Source organism: Kogia breviceps, chromosome 6 (genome assembly GCF_026419965.1).
Source record: "Kogia breviceps isolate mKogBre1 chromosome 6, mKogBre1 haplotype 1, whole genome shotgun sequence".
Taxonomy (NCBI): domain Eukaryota; kingdom Metazoa; phylum Chordata; class Mammalia; order Artiodactyla; family Physeteridae; genus Kogia; species Kogia breviceps.
In genome coordinates, this window is record NC_081315.1 from 63163484 (window position 1) to 63187712 (window position 24229).

Genomic DNA, 24229 nt, shown 5'->3' on the forward strand with positions numbered 1-24229 from the left:
TAAAAAAACAGGAAGATTAAGGAAGTTAAAGTAACCCATAATATATTGTACAGACATTGAAATATGTTTTGAAGAATTTCTAATGCCATAGGAAAATGCTATGGTATATAAGTATAAAATTCAAGATACAAAAGCATATGTACAATGTGATCTCCAAATGCAACTGTATTTAATACGCATACTTATAAGTATGAATAATGCTGATGAATAACATGAGTAAAAAGTCCTAAATAGAAAACAGCACATAAAGTCAACAGTATACTAAAAGAAAAATAAACCATGGCATAGGAGAGTTTATCCCAGGAAATATATAATTACTATTATGAAGATAACACAATAGTAAGTCAAATAAAAGAAACCCTATGAGAATGTTGAAAAGGCATTTGACCAAATTCAGTGCTCATTCCTTGCAAAATATCTGGGAAACTAGGAATAGAAGGGTTTTATAATAAGTATCTCTCATTATTATCATCAGCCAATATCATTATTTTGGTGTAAAAAGAGAGCTTTCTGATTAAACGAAACTAAGATGAATGAATAGATTACCATGATTATGTTAAATGAGACAACAGCCCCCAAATGGAGTCACTGGTACTAAGCCCCACATCACCAAACCAAGAGTTAATACCTAACCTAACTCCTGTTTTAGCCTCTCCCAGGATGTAACCAGTCGGTCTGAAATTACTTGGTCAGCACTAACGAGGTAATCTGCTTGAGAGACCCCTGTCTTCCCCTAAAGGAAGGGGATACTGCCTGAAAAAAATCCACTCTTTGCTAGAATAAATTCCTTGCCCCGCCTCCTTCTGCCTATAAAAGTCTTCCATTTTCTACAGCTTCTCGGAACTCCTTTCTATCTGCTAGATGGGATGCTGCCCGATTCATGAGTTGTTAAAGCCAGTAAGATCTTTAAATTTTACTCAGTTGAATTTTTTTTTTTAACAACTATTAACACTGTACGGGCAGGTTTTACCAATTCAATAAAAAAGAAACAGAAATAAGGGGTCTACTTATAAGAAATACAGAAATGGAATTATTATCTGCAACAGTAAGACCAGAGATGATTAAAATATTATTGGAATTAATGAGTGTTCATATAAAGGGTTGGATAAAAGATGAAAATTCAAACAGCTTTTAATTATACAGGAAAAATATAGAAACATAATAGATTTACAATAGCAACAAAACCCATGAAATATCTAGGACTATCTGTAGTGAAAAATGTACATGAAAAAACCCACAAAACTCTGAGAGACACACAAAAAACTTGAATAAATGCTCCTGGAGGGTTAATTAGAATGCTGTGAATTAATTAATTTAATTAATTAATTAATTAATTAATTTAGAGATATCAAAGAATTCAACAGGGGATTAAACTCAAGGGGATTAATTTGGAATTTGACAGTGTTTTTAACGTTCATCTGGAATAACTGCTGTAATACTTAACTACATATAAAAATTGTGCCTGTCCCCTTTGCAATCTATGTAATAACCCTAAAGAAAGTTAGTTTTATTTGAAGATTCACAAAATAATCATTCAATATCTCTACCTGTTCTTTTAGTGGTCAAGTTAATAAAGAAGAGATTACCATTCATTACTTGGGATGTTTCAAAACTGAAGGGTATTTTCTTTAAAGGTTTTTTTTTTTTTTCCCTTGTGCATTATATGTTATGTACTTTATTCCCTTTTGTCCTGGCTAATTTCCTCTGGGGAAATGCCAACCTCTGCAAAGCTTTGTGGTTATTTTGAAGTACCCATCAAAACCTTCTTATTTACATATTAAACTTTACTTTTATACTGGCATAAAGACAGACTGGTATAGTAAAATAGTGGGCTAGATTTAAATTACATCTCTGCCTCTTTCACAGTGTGCTCCCATTTATTTATTTCTGAAAAGTAGATTAAAATACCTACCTCAAATATTTGTTGTGAGGATATAGTAAAATAATGATGACCTAGCACAGAGCTTAGCTCATACTGGAAACTTAGTAAGTGTGATTTACTATGTTTATACATTGTACTTTCTAAGCTTCACCTTCTTTTTCTGTATTTACCCCGTATGAGTATGCAATTATTTATGCTTATTTAATTCAATCTCATATTATCGTTAGACCATAGTTATTCACATGTGTCTCCAGTGTTAGGCTGTGACTTCTTAGTGGGAGAAGGCAATGTTTTACTCATCCACTTGTTCACACAGCTCCATCTAGCCCAATGCTCTCTGCATTTCAGATGCCCATTGATGTGAAAGAAAAGAAGAAAAAGAAGGAAGAGAGGGAGGAAGAAAGGAAGGAAGATGAAGCTGATTCTCATGACATATGTAGTATGTTTGTACTCTACCAATAGAATTTTATTTCATTATATCTTTTATTTTATTATTTATTTTTGGCTGCGTTGGGTCTTCGTTGCTGCACGCGGGCTTTCTCTAGTTGTGGCAAGCGGGGGCTACTCTTCGTTGCGGTACACAGGCTTCTCATTGCAGTGGCTTCTCTTGTTGTGGAGCACGGACTCTAGGTGCGTGGGCTTCAGTAGTTGTGGCGCACGGGCTCAGTAGCCGTGGCTCGCGGGCTCTAGAGCGCAGGCTCAGTAGTTGTGGTGCACGGGCTTACTTGCTCGACGGCATGTGGGGTCTTCCTGGACCAGGGCTCGAATCCATGTCCCCTGCATTGGCACGCGGATTCTTAACCACTGTGCCACCAGGGAAGTCCGTTATATCTTAAGTTTAATAAAATTCTAATATTTTAGAGGATCTACTAAATTAGTACAGAAAAGTGAATTGACATGTACAAATCAGGCTAAAGCATTGAGGAGCCAAAAATAAACCACAAACTAATCTGTCCACAACAGTTACTGAATTCTTACTATGTACTTAAATGATATCAGGCTTCTGGCTCTTCATTCTATCGCCTATCCGTGGTTTAATAGTGAAGAAATGTTGATATACGGAAACAGCCAAAGTCTCATGTATTATAAAAGTCAAGAAATAGAGACTTATGAGTCCCATACTAGCAGTAGTAGCCCTGCCTTGCTCAACTATATTATTTTGTTTTACTGCATATGGTCTGGACTCCAGGGCTTTATTTATAGGCAGTGTGGTGTAATTACAGCTGCCAAGAGGAAAAAGTTAAATTTTTTAAAACTTACACTACTAAGAAACTAGTACAATTTTCCTGAATGTGTAACTGGTAAGCTCATAATAATTTTAATACTATCAAGTTAACATCTGAGTCATTAATGAGAAGATACTAATTTTCAAAATGGTACCTAAGAAAGCTCTATATTAAATATAACCAAATGTAAAAATACAGGAGAAGCCAATTAATGTTCAGGAAGAGATAGGGTTTATGAAAAAGGGGGGCCTTAAATCCATGGGAAAATGTAAATAAATAGAATGGGCAGGGAGGTCATTTCAGTGTGGGGAATCATGAAAATGAAAGAAAGACAAGACTACACCCCAGTGAGTGGGCAGTAAAAGTCTACATTAGAGAGGAATTGGAAGTAAAACATGGACAGACAAAATGGGCTCAGAAGGGACCTCCCTGGTGGTGCAGTGGTTAAGAATCCACCTGCCGATGCAGGGGACATGGGTTTGAGCCCTGAGCCGGGAAGATCCCATATGCCACGGAGCAACTAAGCCCATGCGCCACAACTACTGAGCCTGCACTCTAGAGCCCGTGAGCCACAACTACTGAGCCCGTGCACCTAGAGCCCATGCTCCGCAAAAAGAGAAGCCACAGAAATAAGCCCGCGCACCACAGCGAAGAGTAGCCCCTGCTCGCCTCAACTAGAGAAAGCCCGTGCACAGCAATGAAGACCCAACGCAGCCAAAAATAAATTTTTTTTTAAAGGGCTCAGATTATGCATGGCCTTGAAAGGCAACACTGGTAGCTTGGATTTGGTCCTATAATAAGATACTATCTCAAGAGGGTTCCTGGGCTGGGGAGACCTTACCAGAGTGAAATAACGGCAAGATGAGGAAGATAGCACTGCGCACATGAGGCTCTAGTGGCCAAGAGGCAGGAGGCAGGGAAACCAGAGTGGAAACTACAACAGTGTCTGCACATCTGAAATCAAAATTATTTAGCATAATCTTAACAATCTTTACTGCCTGGGAATTGACCAGAGTTATTTCTACATAGCAAACAGTGGAAAAAGAGAGCAGGCAGCAGTGCCAGGCCAGGGCAGCCAAGGTCAGGCCTTCTCTGAACTTATACTTTGCATTCAGGTGGTCATGGGTGTCACTAAAAGGGTCCAGGTGAAAGACACTGTAAGAGGGTTTCAGAAAATGTGAAATGGAACTGAATTACCACTAGTTAAGATAAGAAAAGACCCAGTATTGGAAGTGTTTTACAGTGTGTCCGACACTTGGTAAGACATCATTGAAAAGTACTACCTTTATGTGAATAGCACTTTTTAAAACCCATTCACATGTTACATCAATAGCCGTATGTATATAGCAATTACTGTGCACAGACACATCTAATACAACCCTAGGAGGTAGGTACCACCATCCACTTTCACAGATGCCCAGAGAATAGTTACTCACCCACCGTCACTTGCTGGAGCCAGGATTGGGACCCAGGGGCTGAGCTCTGAGCACTATACTCTACTGCTGCTCATCCTACCTGCTCTTTCAAACAACCTACAAAGTAAGGAAGATGAATCTGCTTTACTGGAAAAATATTTATAGAGTTCTTACCTGCCAGGCCTCATCCCATGTCTCGAGTTTCCAATGATGGATAAGCCACACCACCCCTACTCTAAAGAAGCTTACAGTCTAGTGAGCAAGACAGACAAACCCACATTTTACTGATGAACAACAGAAACTCTAGGCTTCCATAAATTAAATAACTTATTCAAGCACACAGCCAGATGGAGGGTGGTCAGGCCAGGGCTTAAATGCTGACCTTTACATCTCCAAGTCTAATTCTTATTCTGAGTAATGTTACTACTTCCTTTTCTGGCCTACTTGGAAAAAGAAAAGAAAACAAAACAGGGGTTTCCCTGGTGGCGCAGTGGTTAAGACTCTGCACTCCCAATGCAGGGGGCCCAGGTTCGATCCCTGGTCAGGGAACTAGATCCCACGTGCATGCTGCAACTAAGAGTTCGCATGCCACAACTAAGGAGCCCGAGAGCCACAACTATGGAGTCTACAAGCCGCAACTAAGGAACCCGCCTGCTGCAACTAAGACCCAGGGCAACCAAATAAATAAATGAATATTAAAAAAGAAAGAAAGAAAGAAAACAAAACAACAATATCATAACCAGGACTATCTAGTCTAACCAAACTTCTACAAAGAGTCTGATCTCGATAAGTGGGAAACATTAAACTAAGCTATTGTGATTCTGATGCAAACAGCACAGACCACCTATGCCAATACACTACATATCATTTCAACAGCTGAAAAACCTATCATTTCAAACCTTAAATGTCCTGTAATCAATAATTTTTGCTAAAAATATTTCAGATACTTTGGGTGAATCACTTACATTGGGCCACTGTTCTCAAGGAAAACCAAGATAAATCCTTGTGGTCTGAGATGCTGAAGGTGACCCCAAATGATTCAGTTCCACAGTAATTAAAACTATTTTTCATTTTTCCTTCTGCTCTTTTAATGCTCCCTAAAGGAGGCCTAGAATCCTTTTTTTATATGTAAGAGAATTGTCCCAAACTACCTAACTGTACTGGCCTGCAAAACTTGTTTTACCACACTTGGCCCATTACAGCTTTCACAGTGAACCACTATGACTCACCATATGACTTTAAGCCCCTCTTGGTCCAGGCTTAACTGGCAACATCAAGTGCAGCAAGGATTCATTAGTTGCTTTTACCCACAGGATGCTTAAACACAGCACTCAAGCCATGCCAGGAGTAGATCTTTTTGCTTCTTTTTTATTTCTCAAAAGGGTCCTGATTGGGATCAACCATACATGTAGTGTAGGTAGCTAGTCACTATCACATGACTTGGAGGGTGACAATAAAGGCCTCCCATGCCCCTAAATAACCCCTATCCCAGCCTGTCAAAGTAGCTAAATTTACGGAAGAGAGGTTTGATCACAGGGAGCGACTAGGGTCATTAAGGAGGTTAACAGGTATTTACCAAATGTGTGTTATGAGCCCAACACAACAGGAGACCAGGCATGGCCCACGTGACCAAGGACAGGGGCCAGAGTTCACCAGTATCATCAAGATAGAAACGTAGTGCTTTAAGTAATTTTAATATCTAATTTATTTTTAGTAAAACGTAAAGTATTTTCACATCTTCACACTGCTCACGCAAGGGGCAGCAGGGTGTAGTGGAGTGAAGGGCCTTGGGGGAGGTCTTCCACTTCCTCTTCCAGCCTCATTTCTGAGCATCCAGTGAGCCAGCCCCTCTGAACAACAAGTGGCTCCCCAAGCTGCCCAGCTTCGTTTCCCAGGCTCTGCTCTACGGGCTGCAAATACAAGGATGACGACACAGTCCCCTGCCCCCAGGCCGCTCACAGACAATCAGGAAACAAGTGCAGCACCAGATTGGTACAGGGGTTAGGGAGCTTTGAAGGGAGGAAGCTAACTCAGCGCGGAGGGCAGGGGGAGGGCAAGCAAGGAGGAAATGACCCTGGGCTGAGCCTTCAGGGGTGTGGAGGCTTCCCACGCGGCTGTGGTGGCGTGCGCGGGGCAAGCAACCAAGGCATCCAAGCCCTGTGTGTGCAGGAACCAGAGTTTTGTGGTGCTCAGAGCACAATGGGTAAGGCAGTGAGTGGTGAAGGACGAGCTGAGGAGGAGGGCAGGTGCCTGGCACAGGGATGAGTACACTGTAGCTGAAGCAGCGCCGCTGAATGTCTGGTTCCTCCTTTGGCATTTACATCAGGGAAGTGTGCTCATTGCAAATACTGTAGAAGGTACACACCAGGAAAAAGACAATGAAAAGTATTCAAAACCCCACAGTTTAGAGATAACCACTGTTAACATTCTAATGTACAATCTTTTGTGTATATGTATGTGTGTTTATATATTATATATACATACCTATACTAACAAATATATTTTTCTTCAAAAATGAAATCATTTAAAATGTGATATATACCCACAATGGAATATTATTTCGCCTTAAAGAGAAAATTCTGACATGCTGCAACATGGATAAACCATCAGGACATTGTGCTAAGTGAAATAAGCCAATCATAAAAAGACAAATACTGTATGAGTCCACTTATATGACGTACCTAGAGTGCCAAATGCATAGAGACATAAGTCAATGGCAGTGGCCAAGGGCTGAGGGAGGAGGGGGGAAACAGGGAGCTATTGTTTAATGGGTACAGAGTTTCAGTTTTGTAAGATGATAAGATTTTGGAGATTAGCTGTACAACAATGTGAATATACTTAACACCCCTGAACTGTATACTTAAAAATAGCCAAGATGGTAAATTTTATGTTATGTGTTTTTTTTTACCACACTTAAAATAAAATATATAAATAAAATAAAAAATAAATTCACTTGATAAAGCTATTTTAATATTTTTTCCACTTATTTTTGTGATCACCTTTCCATGTGAGATACATACTCCGCCATCAATATTTCAGAAAACTGCCTAGTATTCTATTGCAGAGATCTACCTTAATTTATTTAACCCAGGAGAATTACTTTTTAGGATGGAAGAAACCTGCAAACACTTGGCTGATAGGAAGGAGCCAGTGACACTGGCTGATGAGATGGAGCCAGTAAAGAGCAGAGAGAGATGCAAGACCACAGAAGAGAGAGGAATACTAATAGAGCAAAGGTTCCAAAGAAGGCATGAGGAGATGGCATTCGGGGTTCAAATAATGGGCTAACCTTAAACACGGGGAAAAATGGATACCACATCCTCTGAGGAAAGGAAATGAAGATGGGTATGAATAGATTTGCATGTGTAAAGAAGACTTTGGGAAATTGAAGAAGTCAAGAGATGACATCTTAATGAAGATATAGTGATAGAGAAGTAGGGTATGAAAGAGTTGGAAGGATACATAGCTATGTTCAGAGAATAAGACACTGAGGTTAAAATTTCTGAGGTGAAAAAGTACCAGCTGGACGAGGATCTGGGTGGAGGGTAGAGAGTGAGTAGCTGTGGTTTAGTGCCAGAGAACTCACTGAGAAGGTATCTAATGGTTTTGAGGCCAGATTCATGGTCAGATCATCTAGGATGCCACCTAGATGATCTGACCAAGGGTTATGATGACAAGAGTCAGGAAAGGGAGGTACGGGAAGACCAGGTCTTCAGTTCTTCAAGAAACAAACGAAAGTGACTAGGAGGTAGATGGAGAGTAGTGATGAGAAAGGGTGAGAGGTGGTTTACCACAGTTAGCCCCAAAGTTGAGGATGACAAGCCTTTTCATGCAGTGACCCATTGAGGAGGGTGACAGAGCTATCAGCCAAAAGGTCGAGAACTTTATTAACCATGGATCCCCTGAGGTGAAGAGGAAAAGAGTGGGGGGTAAATCAACAGAGGACTGGAAGTAAAAACGCTAAGAGGGAGTGAAAATACAAGATATGACACATGTGGGTGGGGAGGTGGGTATGGGAAGTCGTGTCGGCACAAGTTATGGTCCTTCAGGAGGCAGAGGACATGGGTTTATGGACCTAGGTGGATGGCCAGGCTTGAACAAAGGAGGGAAAATGACTGTGGAGAGGGACACAATGAGACTTCTGGTTCACAGAGTACATTTTCCAGTATCTCCAAATTCCTTACCGTAACTTATTTTTCTCCCTAGCACATTAGCCATACACTATACTATTTCCCTGTATATTTTTGGTCGGTCTTCTCTGCTAGAATATAAAGCTCCCCGAGGGCAGGAATGTTGTCTGTTTGTTCACTGCTCTATCACCAGCACCTACATCATGTCTGCACATAGCAATGACTCAATAAATCGCACTTGTTGAATGAATGCATGAATGAGTGAATGAATAAATGATAAAGGCCAGTTAAGATAAGGATAGCCCATGTGGTTTGCTAAAACGGCAGGGAGGGTCTTCGCCAGGAGGCAGATATCTTACAGTGGTCAGTCTTGAAGGGATGGAAAATGTCAGTCAGGGCCTCCTCCCAAGCTGTATCTGCTCTTTTTTTTCCATTTCCCCCTCTTCCCGTGACTACTCCTTCCGATCCTTCAAGACTCAGCTTGGGTGTCACCATCTCTGGGAAGCCCCCCCAGTGTCTCCTCTGGGGTGCTCTCAAGGCATCCTATGATTCTCCTATTACTATGCTTACACCCTACTGTATGATGACTGTTTACATGTTGGTCTCCCCAACTAGACTGAGCAAGAACAGCATATCTCCAACACCCAGTAGGGACTCCATATGCGTGTGCCGATTATATAAATGGAAAACACTGGACGTGTGAGTTGGTCAATAAAAGCCTGTACTTTTCCTTCTTTGAAGTTCAACCCTGCCATACACGAATTTGTACTTTGGCACCACTGAACAAGGAGGCCCCTGCTGCCACGGCAATCAGGTGGGAAAAAAGCTCAGCTCCCAAAACCAAAGGTAAATTGGAGTTTTTCTGTTTAAATAAGAGGGGTCCACTGTCTTTCATGTGCCCATTCCCCTGTCCATCTGATCCTGGGCATGCCTGTGATACTCTGGTAGTGCATCATCAAAGTGCATGGGTTGCCTTGCCCACCTGTGATGCTGTCCCGCTGACAGAGTGTGATAGAACACCCGGTGAGCTTTGTGAAAATGTCTGATTTAACTGATCTGGGGTGCAGCCTGGATTTTTACAGATTTTCAGACGATTCTATTGCACAGCTAGGGTTGAGAACCTCTGCCCTCTGGCTCTTTGCCATTTTCCCCTGACTTGTGGCGCTGTCCAAGGCAGCATCTCATTAAGCATTTCTTCACCCCAATGTCTGCCCAAGCCCTCCATGGGCAAAGGTCAGTGGTTGTTTGAACAACCCAAGGGGAGGGTGCTATCCCTTAGGACTTAATAAAAGCCAAATCATGCAGTTAGCTGTGAGAAAACCATAGCTGGGTGTTCAAGCAAAAGCCACACTGTCCAATAACCACACGTGGCTATTTAAACTTAAACTAATCCAAATTTGAAATTGTTTTAATTAAAAGTCCAGTTCCCCAGCTGCACATTCAAGTGCTCAGTAGCTAGTGGCTGCTGTACTGAACAGTTCAGAGATAGAACATTTCCATCACCATAGCAAGTTCCGTTGGACACTGCTAATATAAAATATCCTTTTCTTCTGAAAATAATCTGGGTGCTTATATTCATTTTCTGTTAATCATGGGCAAAATGAGCCACATGGTATGCAGAGGGTGAACACACTGAATCTCTGGTCATTTTTTCTCAGATGACTGATGGTGACTCTTTACCCATTTTCAGGAAAAAGAACAAAGAAAGGAATTCTATGCTACCATGAACAAAAGTTTTTCTGAACAGTCCCATCTATGTATTAGGGCAGCAGTGGCTTCCTGACATTTTTGACTGTGTGTGACAGTAAAAAATATATTTTCTATCACAACCTTGTATACAGATATACATGTATATAACAGAAATTACAAATTTTACATATCAATATTTATCCTTACTACATGTTTTGCACCTGGATATTTTATAATTCTATTATATTCTATTTTCTGTTTCATTAAAGAAAAATAAACCTACTTAACAATTCTCATAGCTCTGGTGGCCTATAGCTTGAAAAACCACTACCTTAAGATAGAAGTTGCCCACACAAAACTGAGACTCAGTTTCACACTGTAGAGTTAATAGCCAGCTAGATAATAATTAATAGCTAACATTTATTGGGCACTTACTATATGCCAGGCATTGTGTTAAATGTTTTATATTCATTGCCTTATTCAATTCTCATAGTAACTCCATAAAATAATTGTCCAAGAACTATGAAAGGGCTGAGATTTTACTTGCACAAATTAGCCTACCACAGTTTCCTGGCTGCTGGCAGAAGACGCAAGACTTCTGGGTCGGAGACAAAGGACTTTATCACAGCAACAGCAGTAGCCAGAGTAGAAGCATTTCCTTGCACTAGCTCCCCAACTCCAGTTCCTGTAGGGCATCAAAAGAGGGCCATGTAACTCCTGCACATGCAGTGAGTAGCATTAATGGAGAGGAACTCAGCTGCAAGAACTTAAATCTATTATATTGGATATAAGCATGCTTGCTCTCGGCTTCTGAGGGCAACCCTATGTCTATCATCCAAGACCATTTACTACACAAACATCCTTAAAAAGACAGTTTCGATTGAAAGGGCAGTCAGTGCCTCTCTTTGAAAAACCTGTTGAAATGCATGGGGCGCATGGAGAACTGTCTCCCAACAGTAGGTGCCTTACTTATCCCCATTTTGTACAATGACTTAAAGAGGAAACAATGACTTAAAGAGGATTAAGTAACTTATTTAAGGTTACACAGCTAGTGACCCGGGTCTACATGACACCTAAGCCTAGGCTGATACCACCTTCTTTCATAGCCAGTGGACAGTGAAATAGGAAGACAGAAGACAGCTGTCATTCGTTTAGTCATTCAGGTATGAAATTTGTCCCTACAGAAAGCAATTAGCCATATATAATTTGTAATAGACCATTTCTTTTCACTTTTTCTTCAAGAATTCCATAGGAAGAGTATCAAATGAACAGGGGTTCACAAGCTTTTTCTATAAAGGGCCAAAGAGTAGAGACTTTCAGCTTTATGGGCCACCTGCATTCTGTTTTAATTGCTACTCAGCTCTGTGGTGGGAGTGCAGAAACAGTCACAGGTAATACATAAACAATGGGCATGGCTGTGTTCCAATAAAACTTTATTTTCAAAATAGTTTGCTAACTTCTGTTCTCAGATAGCCCAGTGGGATACCAAAAAAAAAAAATGGCATAGTAATTTCTACACACAAAAAAACCAATGATTTAATTGGAAAAACAAGGTAAATAGGCAACAAGCAAGCAAACCAGGAGCTATATGAAACTGAAGTGAGCCAGGTTCTATGTCGAGTCCTGTTAAGTCAGCCTGGATAAACAGTATGTCAAGAACTAATGTAAAATATTGATGGACTAAAAGTAGAATGGAGTCTACACATCATCTCTCTGTGATGACTGTGGTCATGCCAAGTCTCTAAGAAATAATGTGACTTCCAAAGGCTTTTTCTAGCTCGTAGATACTCAGTAGGGGAACAGTTATCCAAAACAATCCTCTTTAATTTTCCATGTGATGACATGAGTTAAAACCTATGTTATGAATAAGGGGGAAATAACAGTGAAAAAAATGTTACTCTGGGCCAGGGACCATTCTAGGGATTTCACAAATATTGCCCAATAGCTAATAAGAGAATACCATTTCTGAACTGCCAAATTTATGGCTCTGTAAGTGAACACTCACTTGGGTCAGTGGCCTGATCTTAAAAAAAACCATGATGTGCCACTATTTGACCACAACAGTATCCTTCCCCCAAATCAGTTACTGCAAAATTTTTGCCTTTATTTTTACATGCATACATATACAATCAAAATTTTGTTTCTTCTTCTTTTTCTAATTCTTTTAGGTGGTACGTTAGGCTGTTTACTTAAGATTTTTCTTATTTATACAATCAAAATTTTGGTATACAAATGGCAACCCACTCTTTTTCATATAATCAATTTTTATGTCACATATAAGCTCAGATTAAAATGGAAAAACACCAATCAAAATGTCATAGAAAAGACAGATTTCTCAAGAACAATTCTATTAGCTGCTAAAATTACAGGGAGACAAATATGGTTCTTGTAAATGCTGTGCTGTCATTGACAAGACTGGCAAATTTTTCAAAAGGACATACTTTTGAAGTCTAGGCTACACGGGAACATAATACCACAAGGAAGAAAAACTGTCACCTGTAAGTTAATATTCCTGCTACTGCATGTAGATATATTTTAGTTACTAGTGTTTCTATGTAAATACACTTTAAGTTTTAGTGAAAAGTAGAACTTAGAAATTCCAGGAGATATATTCCCATTGAAACTCCAGGACAATTACATTACAGAATTCTAATTCTAATTCATAAACACTTCAAGTTAAGTACAAAATTATATTTCTATTTGAATTGCTTTACAATGGTATCAATATTTCTTAATTAACACCTTTTCACTCATGAATCAATAGAATAAAAAATAATTTGAAGACTATTTTATTAACCAGCCCAGTCAAAAAAATACACCACCTACTTTAGCTATGTACAGTCAGTTTTAATTTATGCTTTAAAACCTCCAATTATTACCATTTAAAATATTTCTTTGGCAGCTAAGTCATCATAAGTGTAAAAAAAACAGGAAGATAGGGGCTTCCCTGGTGGCGCAGTGGTTGAGAATCCTCCTGCCGATTCAGGGGACACGGGTTCGTGCCCCGGTCTGGGAAGATCCCACATGCCGCAGAGCAGCTGGGCCCGTGAGCCATGGCCACTGAGCCTGCGCGTCCGGAGCCTGTGCTCCGCAACGGGAGAGGCCACAACAGTGAGGCCCGCATACCACCAAAAAAAAAAAAAAAAAAAAAAAAAAAATTTAAAAAAAAAAAAAAAAAAACAGGAAGATATCTACTTTGTTAATAAGTGAAATATTTGATAACTAATAAGGCTATGCTATTTTTGGAGACATTTATGTTTACATTCAGTTGAAAACCATTATAATTCATTATAATTACTTCATTGTTAAATAACACCATTTAAACTACAGGCTAATTTCCACTACTGCCATAGTTAATCACAATTACTTCTTCTTCTCTTTTTTTTTACTTCATAAGCTTTGTCTACATTAGCCCAAAAGTATTACATGACTTTCAATGTTTTGTCAAAGACACTTCACCTCACTCCTTTGCATTCCACAGACAGAGTCTGTATCACTGTCCTCGGATATGGATGATTCTGAAGCCTTGAGCAAAATCTACATATCTTATGAATTTTTAGTATGTTAGACACAGCCTCTGTACTTTATATAGAATAAAAGTAACCATGATGACAAGCTGCTGCCTTTTTTATTATAACTGACAAAGTCTATGGACAAGTGGTTGCTCACATTTAGTTTGACCTTTAAGAAAAACTGAACTCTACTTCCAAAATGAAATTAGTTTTACTTTCCAGATTGCACTGGGTCGGGGCAGGGAGACTCCCAGCCTCAATTTTAAGACATCTCCTTTTATATGAAATTCTTGAAGTAACATTGTTTTCCACTTATCATATTGAAAATAGATCATGAAGCACTAACAGGCAGAAAGTGATTTTGAAAAACAAATAATTTAGAATGAAGTAAAAAGTGGGGGATTTATGGGACGGGCATATCTATTTAGACTTTTGGGACTATTTGCTACAAACCGGTATGCAGAAGTTAGGATGTGGTCAGGAGGGAAGGAAGACTGAGCTCTTAGCCTCTGGGACATCTGGGTTTCTTTGGGCCCCAGGCTGCCTGTCCAAGGGCATTAACCTTCAGAGGCCACAGGCTGGCAGCAGTGAGGTCTCTTCCAGCCTAAATGTGCAATGACACCCCTCTCACTCTTCATGCCTCATGTTACACAGAAAACAACTGTCGTCAGCTCATTTCCACACTTCTGCAATGCTGTACAATGTTTGAGTTTCATGGGTCTGCAGATGTCCATCTATGTATCACTATTGCATTGCAATATGGGAGCTGAAATTGTTGAACTTGTGGGCTCGGTCAGCAGACTGCCCAGGTTCAGCATTTAGCATGGAGTCCTGTCTTAGATTGGTGTTTCCCAAAGTGATTCTCAAGCCTAGCTGCAGAGGTAGTATTTTACACCATGATCCAGTATACACACACATTTATATAATAAAAAAACGAATAATGACCAAGTTTATATAGTGCTTATTGTATATGGAGAGTTAGAATTGGAACCCAGGGGTCCTGTTTCTGTAGTGCTCTTTTTTTTTTTTTTTTTTTTTTTTTTGGCGGTACGCGGGCTTCTCACTGTTGTGGCCTCTCCCATTGCGGAGCACAGGCTCCAGATGCGCAGGCCCAGCGGCCATGGCTCACGGGTCCAGCCGCTCCGGGACATCTGGGATCTTCCCGGACCGGGGCACGAACCGTGTCCCCTGCATCGGCAGGTGGACTCTCAACCACTGCGCCACCAGGGAAGGGCACTGTGGTGCTCTTGACCACCACTCGCCACTGCCTCGTGGCCTTGCACTTGCATGCATGGGGGAACCAAATGTTTCATCAAACACTAGTAACCCTCACTAAGAGGGATTCACAGTGATAATTCCTATTCTATTCTATATTCCATCTCATTAAAAAAAATGTGATGCTAACCTGTTAAATTGATTTCATAACTCAGGACACATGGTTTAAAAAACATTATGATAAGTGTTGTATGAAACATTTTTTGAAAAACATCAACAATAAAAAAGCAAAATAAGTATATGTATCTCATCTTAGAGACTTCACTATGCTATAGTGCATTGTAAATATCAAAAAGAAGGCGGGGTGGGGGGGGTTAAACGGAATAGTTCCTAAATTTACTCAAGCATCTCCATCCCCTCGTGGAATGGACACTTATTTGGAAAATGTTATCCTATAGTGTTAACACCTTAAGGGCAGAGACAATTTGGGAGTTAATTTAATTTATATTTTAGTATGCACAAACACCTTTGACAAATTTCCAAATAACTGATTTAGGGAGACTCCTTCCCGGAGAAGGTGAATGCCCAGGACCACGAACTCTGGCCTGGGGAGAGGTATCCCAGGTACCTAGGCTGGGATACGTAGGTGAAGGAGGGTCACTCATCCAAGAAATATGAGAGACAGTGTCTTGAGAAAAAGTCTAATTAAAAATGTGTCCCGGGCTTCCCTGGTGGCGCAGTGGTTGAGAGGACTCTTGCCGATGCAGGGGACACGGGTTCGTGCCCCAGTCCTGGAAGATCCCACATGCCGCGAAGCGGCTAGGCCCGTGAGCCATGGCTGCTGGGCCTGCGCGTCCAGAGCCTGTGCTCCACAACGGGAGAGGCCACAACAGTGAGAGGCCCGCGTACCGCAAAAAAAAAAAAAAAAAAAAAAAAAAAGTGTCCCTCTTACAAGCAGCTCATGCAGCTCAATATCAAAAAAAACAAACAACCCAATCCAAAAACGGGCAGAAGACCTAAATAGACATTTCGCCAAAGAAGATATAAAGATTGCCAGTAAATACATGAAAGGATGCTCAACATCACTAATCATTAGAGAAATGCACATCAAAACTACAGTGAGGCATCACCTCCTACCAGTCAGAATGGCCATCATCAAAAAATCTACAAACAATAAATGCTGGAGAGGGTGTGGAGAAAAGGGAACCCTCTTGCACTGTTGACGGGGATGCAAACTGATATAGCCACTATGGAGAACAGTATGGAGGTTCCTTAAAAACTAAAAATAGAACTACCATACGACCCAGCAATCCCACTACTGGACACATACCCTGAGAAAACCATAATTCAAAAAGAGTCATGTACCACAATGTTCATTGCAGCTCTATTTACAATAGCCAGAACATAGAAGCAACCTAAGTGTCCATCGACTGATGAATGGATAAAGATGTGGCACATATACACAATGGACTATTACCCAGCCATAAAAAGAAATGAAATTGAGTTATTTGTAGTGAGGTGGATGGACCTAGAGTCTGTCATACAGAGTGAAGTAAGTCAGAAAGAGAAAACCAAATACCATATACTAACACATATATATGGAATCTAAAAAAAAAAATGGTTATGAAGAACCTAGGGGCAGGACAGGAATAAAGACGCAGACGTAGAGAATGGACTTGAGGACATGGGGAGGGGGAAGGGTAAGCTGGGACGAAGTGAGAGAGTGGCATGGACATATATACACTACCAAATGTAAAATAGATAGCTAGTGGGAAGCAGGCGCATAGCACAGGGAGATCAGCTCAGTGCTTTTTGACCACCTAGAGCGGTGGGATAGGGAGGGTGGGAGAGAGACCCAAGAGGGAGGAGATATGGGGATATATGTATATGTATAGCTGATTCACTTTGTTATAAAGCAGAAACTAACACACCATTGTAAAGCAAGTATACTCCAATAAAGATGTTAAAAAAATGTGTCCCTCTCAATGGTTAAAATGATGGCTTTAATGAAAGCCAACTTAATAGAAAAATTGAAACAACATAGTAGATGTTAAATAAAATCCCATTCTAATGGTTTTACTAAACTAAAGGTAGGTTATTTTTTAAGTGGATTTGTTCATCCATAGGGGCTGGGCTAGGTGGGAGGGTCCGGGTTGAAGGCTAAGGGAAAGAAACCAGACAAGAAGGGCCCAAGGAAGGCAGAGGCTTCAGCCACTCCTTGAGGGGCACTCACTTGTCAGACTTTTCATAGGGTCTCTGTGAGGGCAGGAGAGGTAGGGGGGCTGCCTGTACCTCATCATCAACTTCCTGCCCCTCTAAATCTCCCTCCCTTTGAAATATTGAAAAGTGCAGAAACTGACTCTAAGAATGAATGATTCTATAATGTGCAAAAGAGCAAATAATAAAACAAGTTCAAGGGCTTCCCTGGTGGCGCAGTGGTTGAGAGTCCGCCTGCCGATGCAGGGGATACGGGTTCGTGCCCCGGTCCGGGAAGGTCCCACATACCGTGGAGCGGCTGGGCCCGAGAGCCATGGCCGCGCAGCCTGTGCTCCGCAACGGGAGAGGCCACAACAGTGAGAGGCCCGCGTACCGCAAAAAAAAAAAAAAAAAAATAGAACAAGTTCAAAAACACAGACACATGGGGCCAAGCATCGAAACAACTCTGGGTGATGCTTATTTTTGTGGCTAGCAGGCATACGGAAATTAAAAAGAGAAATTATTTTTAGAATAGAGATGAACTTCAGCATAACACACCTTCTTCAGAGTAATTGAAACTATTTTTTCATAACAACAGGGTTACAAAGTGAAATCTTAATTCCTAGTTCTATCAATGCCAATCTCCACTTTCTTCTAATTAAGGATAATTGCCATTAAGTGCTTTCTCTGCAGGAAATGGGTGGAGAGAATTTAAAGCTGCAGTCCAATATGGTAGCCACTAGCCCCATGTGGCTATTTAAATTAATTAAAATTAAATAAAATTTCAAATTCAGTTCTTCAATTACGCTAGACATATTTCAAGGATTCAAGAGCCATATGTGGCTCATGGCTACCATGTTGTGCAGATTATAGAACATTTCCATCACTGTGCAAAGTTTCATTGGACAGCGCTGATCTAGAGAAAGGCCATTCACAGATGCTAAAAAGAAAATTGTTCATTTCTCCCTTCATCTAAGAGTTCCAAGTGCTACCTAGCAGAGCTGGTTTGACTTAGAATACCGTGGGGCTGAATTTGAAGGCTACTACCAAAGATTTCATTATTATTTCAAAATATCATTGCAGTTGGCCAGTGTAAAATCTCTTTGCATTAAGACTTTCCATTGCCACAAGTTATCTTTCAAAATCCAAACATGCTAGGAAATGATATTTGGTGATAATAATAACTTGTTGAAGTTCCACTGATTTATGAGCTAGTGCTTAGAGCAAATTATGAAAAAAACAACATAAAGATATATGGCACCATCAGCTCCAGTAATAAAAGTTTATAGTTAAAATAAGTAGGGATGCACATCTGTTGTTTCCCTTAGGATAAAGAAAATATATATTACACACCTGGGTCTTTCTAGCTATTTCATGAACTTAGACTCAGATTCTGTTACATTTGGTCTTTGTATGACATTTTGAGAAATTTCACATATATATCATTTGAGCCTCACAGCACCTAATCACTGTTATAGTGTGGATTCTGAATGCTGTAGATTCTTCTTGTGAAGTGGAAGATTGAGAGGTAATACATTATCTTGTCAGTGTCTGTCTTGCTTAATTGTTTACTGAACTGATCCCAAGTGGCCGGATTAGTTGAAACCAAATGGCTAGGATTGCAGGGGCCAGCTAGCTTTTCGTTCTTCATGACTCTAGGCTGCCCTGCTAATCTGGCCACTGTACTGCAGAGGTGTGTCTAGGTCACAGGGGAAACAAAGCAGGAGGACACACAGGAGTGTAAAGTCAAGTGTTGTTACTTTTGATGACCACAAAGCAGATAAGGTGAGTACAAGAAAACCCTGCAAGGTCATAGTAAGCATGATTGTGGTATTTCTAGAACAAAGCCTAAACATAAGGCATTACTATGTTCATGCAAAAAAAAAGAAAAAATTACTCCACAGAGTAAACTATCTCCCCGAAAGCAAGCAACCTGTAAAAGGCATTTGATGAGAAATACATGAGTTAAGTAATTGCTATAAGGACATACTAAGGTCAATTTAAATAATACAAACAAATTTCCTTCAGCTAATGGCAGATTATAATAAACATGCATTTCCCAAACACTTTAATATGTTTGTTCAATGTCATAACATCTACCAACTGTCATTATTGTTATCACAACTTCTTTATCCTTTTATTTACCATGTCCAGTTTTTGAACTTCCAACTTGGAGAGCTGGCAAAATATTTATTAAATACTGTATAAATAAAAGACACCATTAAAATTCTTATGCTTATGCCTTGAAGATTAAACTCACATTTCTAGCTCATTAAGAGATGGTAGCTATAGTTAATCGTAGAAACATGGTGTGTCTGGGGTGCACAGAAGAAAAAGTTTGGGATTATTTAGTGCACGAGAGCTGAGAATGTAAAATTCCATGATCTGCAAATACCACACATATGAACCTAACCATTTTTCCTTGAAAACTTTAAGTAGGTCAATTTATTAACTGTTACCATGGAGTTTATACATCCACATTTGCCTATCTTTTTGATGAACTGCAGCCCGGAATGGAGTTACAAACCTGAATTATTAAAAATCTGCCTTTGATTCAAGCAGAGAAATGAAGAAGCAGAAACTAATATTACCATTTAGGCTGTGCTATTGTGATAGATCCAAGAACTTTTTTAAAAAACCCATGTTATTAGTATATTTGGTTGCCTAACAGGACCTCTCCTGGTCTCCCACAGGAAGTGGGACCGGGTTCACTCCACGAGAGGGGTTTCCATCCCAACTGGGCTGTGTTCTCACATTTATAGTCACAGTCCTTGGCTCACCCGTGAAAGACGGTCTGACCGGAATAAACCTGACCAAAAAAATCAGGGAAGTGTTTGGGATATAATAAAGTGCTGTGGAGGTAGGGGTGGACGGAGGAGAGGGGTGAGTAGAGAGAAAAGGAATATGAATTTAGTGGGAAAAACCCACTCGTTCTCCATTTGATTCGTTTAAGGAGGAGAAAATCACTCGACAAGGGCTCTCCATAACCCAAAGCTAATCACTCTTTTATTGCAATGGATGGTCAAACAGCCTCGGTCGGTCGCCCACTCACTGGCATCTCGCCGGAGAAACCGAAAATCCCATTTCTTCCCAAGTGTGCACCCAGGAGAGGAAAGCGAGATTGTTCATTTAGAGCGGAGAGAGGCGCACAGGGCAAGGCAAGTTAGTGCCTCCCTCCCGGCTCCCCTGCTGCCCCCGCCAGCCTGTCTCGGCTAACGGGAAAGTGAATGGCGAATGGCAGGGAGACCGGGAGGCCAAACTTGGGGTCTTTTCCGAGTCCCCCGACAACAAAAGGCCTGGGTATCGGATGGGGCGGCGGGGGGCGGGGGGGACACCTGTCAAAGGACGGGATCCGAACCGCAGCGGCCGGGAGGCGCAGGGGTTCGGCTGACGGCACTGCGGAGGCGGCGGGGACTAGGCGCGCCGGCGGGGGACTCCGGAACGCCGCCGGCCACCGCGCCTCGCTCCGGGAGTGCACCCGCGGGGGTTCGGGAGGCGGCGCCGCGCCCGGGGCGCTCCGGGGCGGGGGCCGCCGCCGAGCAGGGCTCCGCCGCCCGAGCCCCGCTGCGGCTCCCGCAGTCCCCTGTTCTCCGCCTCCGGGCTGGGCGCGGAGCCGAACCCCATACCCCCTGGCTGCCCGGCGGCTCCGCGCGGAGGAGGGGGCGCCGCGCCTACCTGCTCCTGTGCGGCGGGGCCGCGGTCGCCTGGCGGGGCCGTGACCTGCGGCGGCAGCAGCGGCGGCGGCGGCGGTAGTCGCAGCGAGGAGGGCGCTTCCTTCAGGAAGGGGTGGGATCTGCCCGCCCGCCGCGCCGCGGCCCGCCCCCGACTTATTCTGGGGTCCCGCTTCCAGGCTTCCTGGGGAGAGGGACCCCCTCCACACACCCCTGGGGCCTCCGGCTTCCACCACCCCTCGTGGCCCCGCATAGTTACCCGGGGCTGGAGCCGAGCGGGGACGGTGGAACCGCTTCTTTCCAAAGCCTTTGTGAACGCGATTGCCTTGCGCTCGCTCCTCACTCAACAAAAGGATGGACTGAATCTGGGATCCTCCGCCTGGTGGTTATTTATTCCTGACCTGTTGTAACCTGCTGGTCGGCTCCCTTCTGTCCACACACCTAGGGTTTTTGCACAGAGCAGCTAAAACTCATTTTCGTGCCCACTGGCTGAATGCAGTTATCCGCCGCTCAGCGCTCTCCCGCGGTTTTCTTTCATCGTGAAGAGCAAACACAGGGCCAACTTCTGACCCTGGCAATAAGCGGAGACTCCAAGGCCACCCTCCCAGCGCCAGGTTGCCCTCTTCCTGCCAGTGTCTCGTCTGAGTCTGTTATAAAACTGTATTCATCGGCATCTGAATAGCTTTCCCCACCGCAGACCGCAGCCTATCAGTGGCACCATGTCAGTGACCTCTGGCAGCAGCTTGGATCAAGGCTATTTTTATCTCACGCTCACCGTTAACTTCTCTTCCAAACGCAGCCTTCCGGGGCTCCCACGGGAGGACCTCCTTTATCCACCTGCCTTAGGCTGACCTCCATTCTTTTAGGGGAGCCCCCTCCACCACACCTGCCTCTTCTCATCTACTGCCTCTCAAAGCACACGGTTCAAATTCTCCAATTCAACATTCCAGAACTCTTCCTTCCCCCACGATGTACTTACTATTCCCCCATAATACACTATTATGTGTGTATTGATATGTTTTTACTGCTTTCTCCTGGCTACTAGACTGCGAGCTTCTTGAGTCCAGGGACCTGGCCTCTTCAGTTTACCTTCCCTTCAGGTTAAAACATCTGGTTTAAAACAGCAAAAACAAAAACTTTAATCTAGATCCCCTGCTGAATTTTGTGGAGGATAGCCTATGCCCATTCTTTCTGAGGAGAGTGACTACTGCTTTCATCAGATCCTCAGTGATCTGTGACTCCCCAGAGCTAAGAATTGCTTGAGGCCAGTCGGTGAATGAACCTCAGCCCTGAGGTGAGGACCGACCTCCACATTCCATCCCTTCCTATACCATTCATTTCTCTCTGTGATGACTGAAGGCACCCTCTAGTTACCCCTGCTTCCAGTCCATTCTTTTAAAATTTCTGGATTCATACAATTAGTAGTCCTTCTTAACTCTGTCTGCATATCTGAATCACCAGTGGGAGCTTTAAAAAATACAAATGCCTGGATCTACCTCAGACCCCCTAAGTGAGAACCCGAGGGCAGGGAGTGTTGAGCGAGAGGAGCGATCCAAACAAGGGTATTTTTACAAAGAGTCACTGATGATTCTGACATGCCCATGACTAAATCACAGCCTTTCTTGGGAGAAGGGTTCCCTACTTATAAAATGTCCTTACTTTTCCTTGTCTTTATGGAAGGATTGAGAACACCTGCACTGTGTTAAATTTATTTGAACATTTTCATTTTCACTCAGAGCCAGGCCCACTTGTGCTTAAGAAACAAACTTGAATTTGTGAAGACAGCAGGCTCAGTGCCATTTGTCAGCAGCGCTAAATCATCGCCACCTTCATCTCTAAAACGTCCATCCAAATAAACTCAAAGAGTGGAATAAATTACATTCCTGACAGTGATATTGACAACTGAAAGATTATGTTAAAATCCCAATCATGAAGGAGAGTTGGTTGGTATAAACCAACCATTAATGTCATGAGACTTCTAGTGAAGCGCTTCAAGAGAACTGAAGACAAACTAAATATAAGTTTATCCATGCTTTGATTTTTCTTTTTTTGGTCTTGGTATCCCACCCATTAAAATTCATCCACGATGTACTCAGTACAATCTTAGATATATTAAATCATGTATGGATGTGAGAACAAAATACTATCCTGGAGCTGGTTCTCTTTTTAAAAAATGTATATAAAGATCTATCCTGTAGTCTAAAGTGATCTGTTGACAATGTTCCAAAATGCTTCAGGCTTTGAGGAAAGGGCCAAGTACAGATCAAACAGGGTTTAAGACCTGGAAATAGAGGCCAGCCACAAACTTGGTGGGTAGGATGGTGATCAGTACGCAGGGATAGAATCATTCCACAGGACCACGATGAGGCACCATGATTCTGATACCATGATGCTCTACCGAGTCCACTGACCTGACTCACGGCACAGGTATCCCTCCATCTGAGTAGGGGTGGTAGCTTTTCTGATATAAGTGAACCTGTTACCCAACTGAAACCACTATAGAACATTTAGAATCACAAAGAAATTCTATATTCTCTCATTTTCTTTCTCCCTGCAGCCACTTTATTGTTGTTTAAGATTCAAATCAGTTCCTTTGTTCAGCTGGCAAAGCAGACTTGAGAAGCACAACTCATAAATAACACTCCTGGGATTCTGGGAATCCCTGCTGCGGGTCCAGTTGCAGTGAATCTCGTTGTAATAATAATCTCTGTATAACAAAATCATTCCCAGCCTTATCCAATCATTACCAAGCCTTATCAGTTGAATTATCCAACCCAACTGATGATTCATCTCTGATGAGCAGTAAAACCATACAAAGTTCATTGAAATGGCATTTGATCTCTACCAACATCTACCTATTAAAGAAAACCTCACGGGGTAATTGTAAAGTGGACATTTAACAGGATGTTAAATGGGAGCTATTATTTTATTTCCATTTTGACAAGGGGCCCCAGATAATGGTTGCCAACCATTCTCACAGTCCAAACAAGTTGCAGGACCACCAAGTAGGGCTTGCAGAGGAGTGTTGCCTAACCTTTCACTTGCTTTGCAGGTATAAAAGGGTTGAAGTGGAGGCTGCCAGAAGTGCTGTGGATAAAGAAGGGTTTCTGTGGAAGGAGCTGTTGGTGTTCTAAGAGACCCCTCCTATGCAGCACCCCCGGAGGGGGGGGCGTGAAGGGTGTCCTTCTCTCACCTTGAGTCTGATGAGAGGGACTTCAGGCTGGTCTCTCGGATAGCTTGAGATGTGTCCCCTGCAGTTTGGGAAATGCCATGGACCAGTGTCTGGCTCATGC

At 42.1% G+C, this 24229-nt stretch overlaps 1 protein-coding gene across 9 annotated transcripts in view; it reads right to left on the reverse strand.

Annotated features, from left to right (window-relative positions):
* The window catches only part of TMEM150C (transmembrane protein 150C), a 94161-nt gene extending 72293 nt beyond the window's left edge, over positions 1-21868 (reverse strand). The window contains exons 1-2 of one of the 9 annotated variants that reach the window (XM_059067545.2): positions 21196-21868; positions 10904-11027 (exon numbers count right to left, since the gene is read on the reverse strand). The gene's annotated coding sequence lies outside the window, so the exon portion shown is untranslated. Of the gene's footprint in view, positions 1-4544; positions 4641-10903; positions 11028-20940; positions 21037-21195 lie in introns of those variants that run through there. The other 8 variants (XM_059067546.2, XM_067035922.1, XM_067035927.1 and 5 more) reach the window with 8 other exon arrangements.
* Between the last annotated feature and the right edge of the window lie 2361 nt (positions 21869-24229).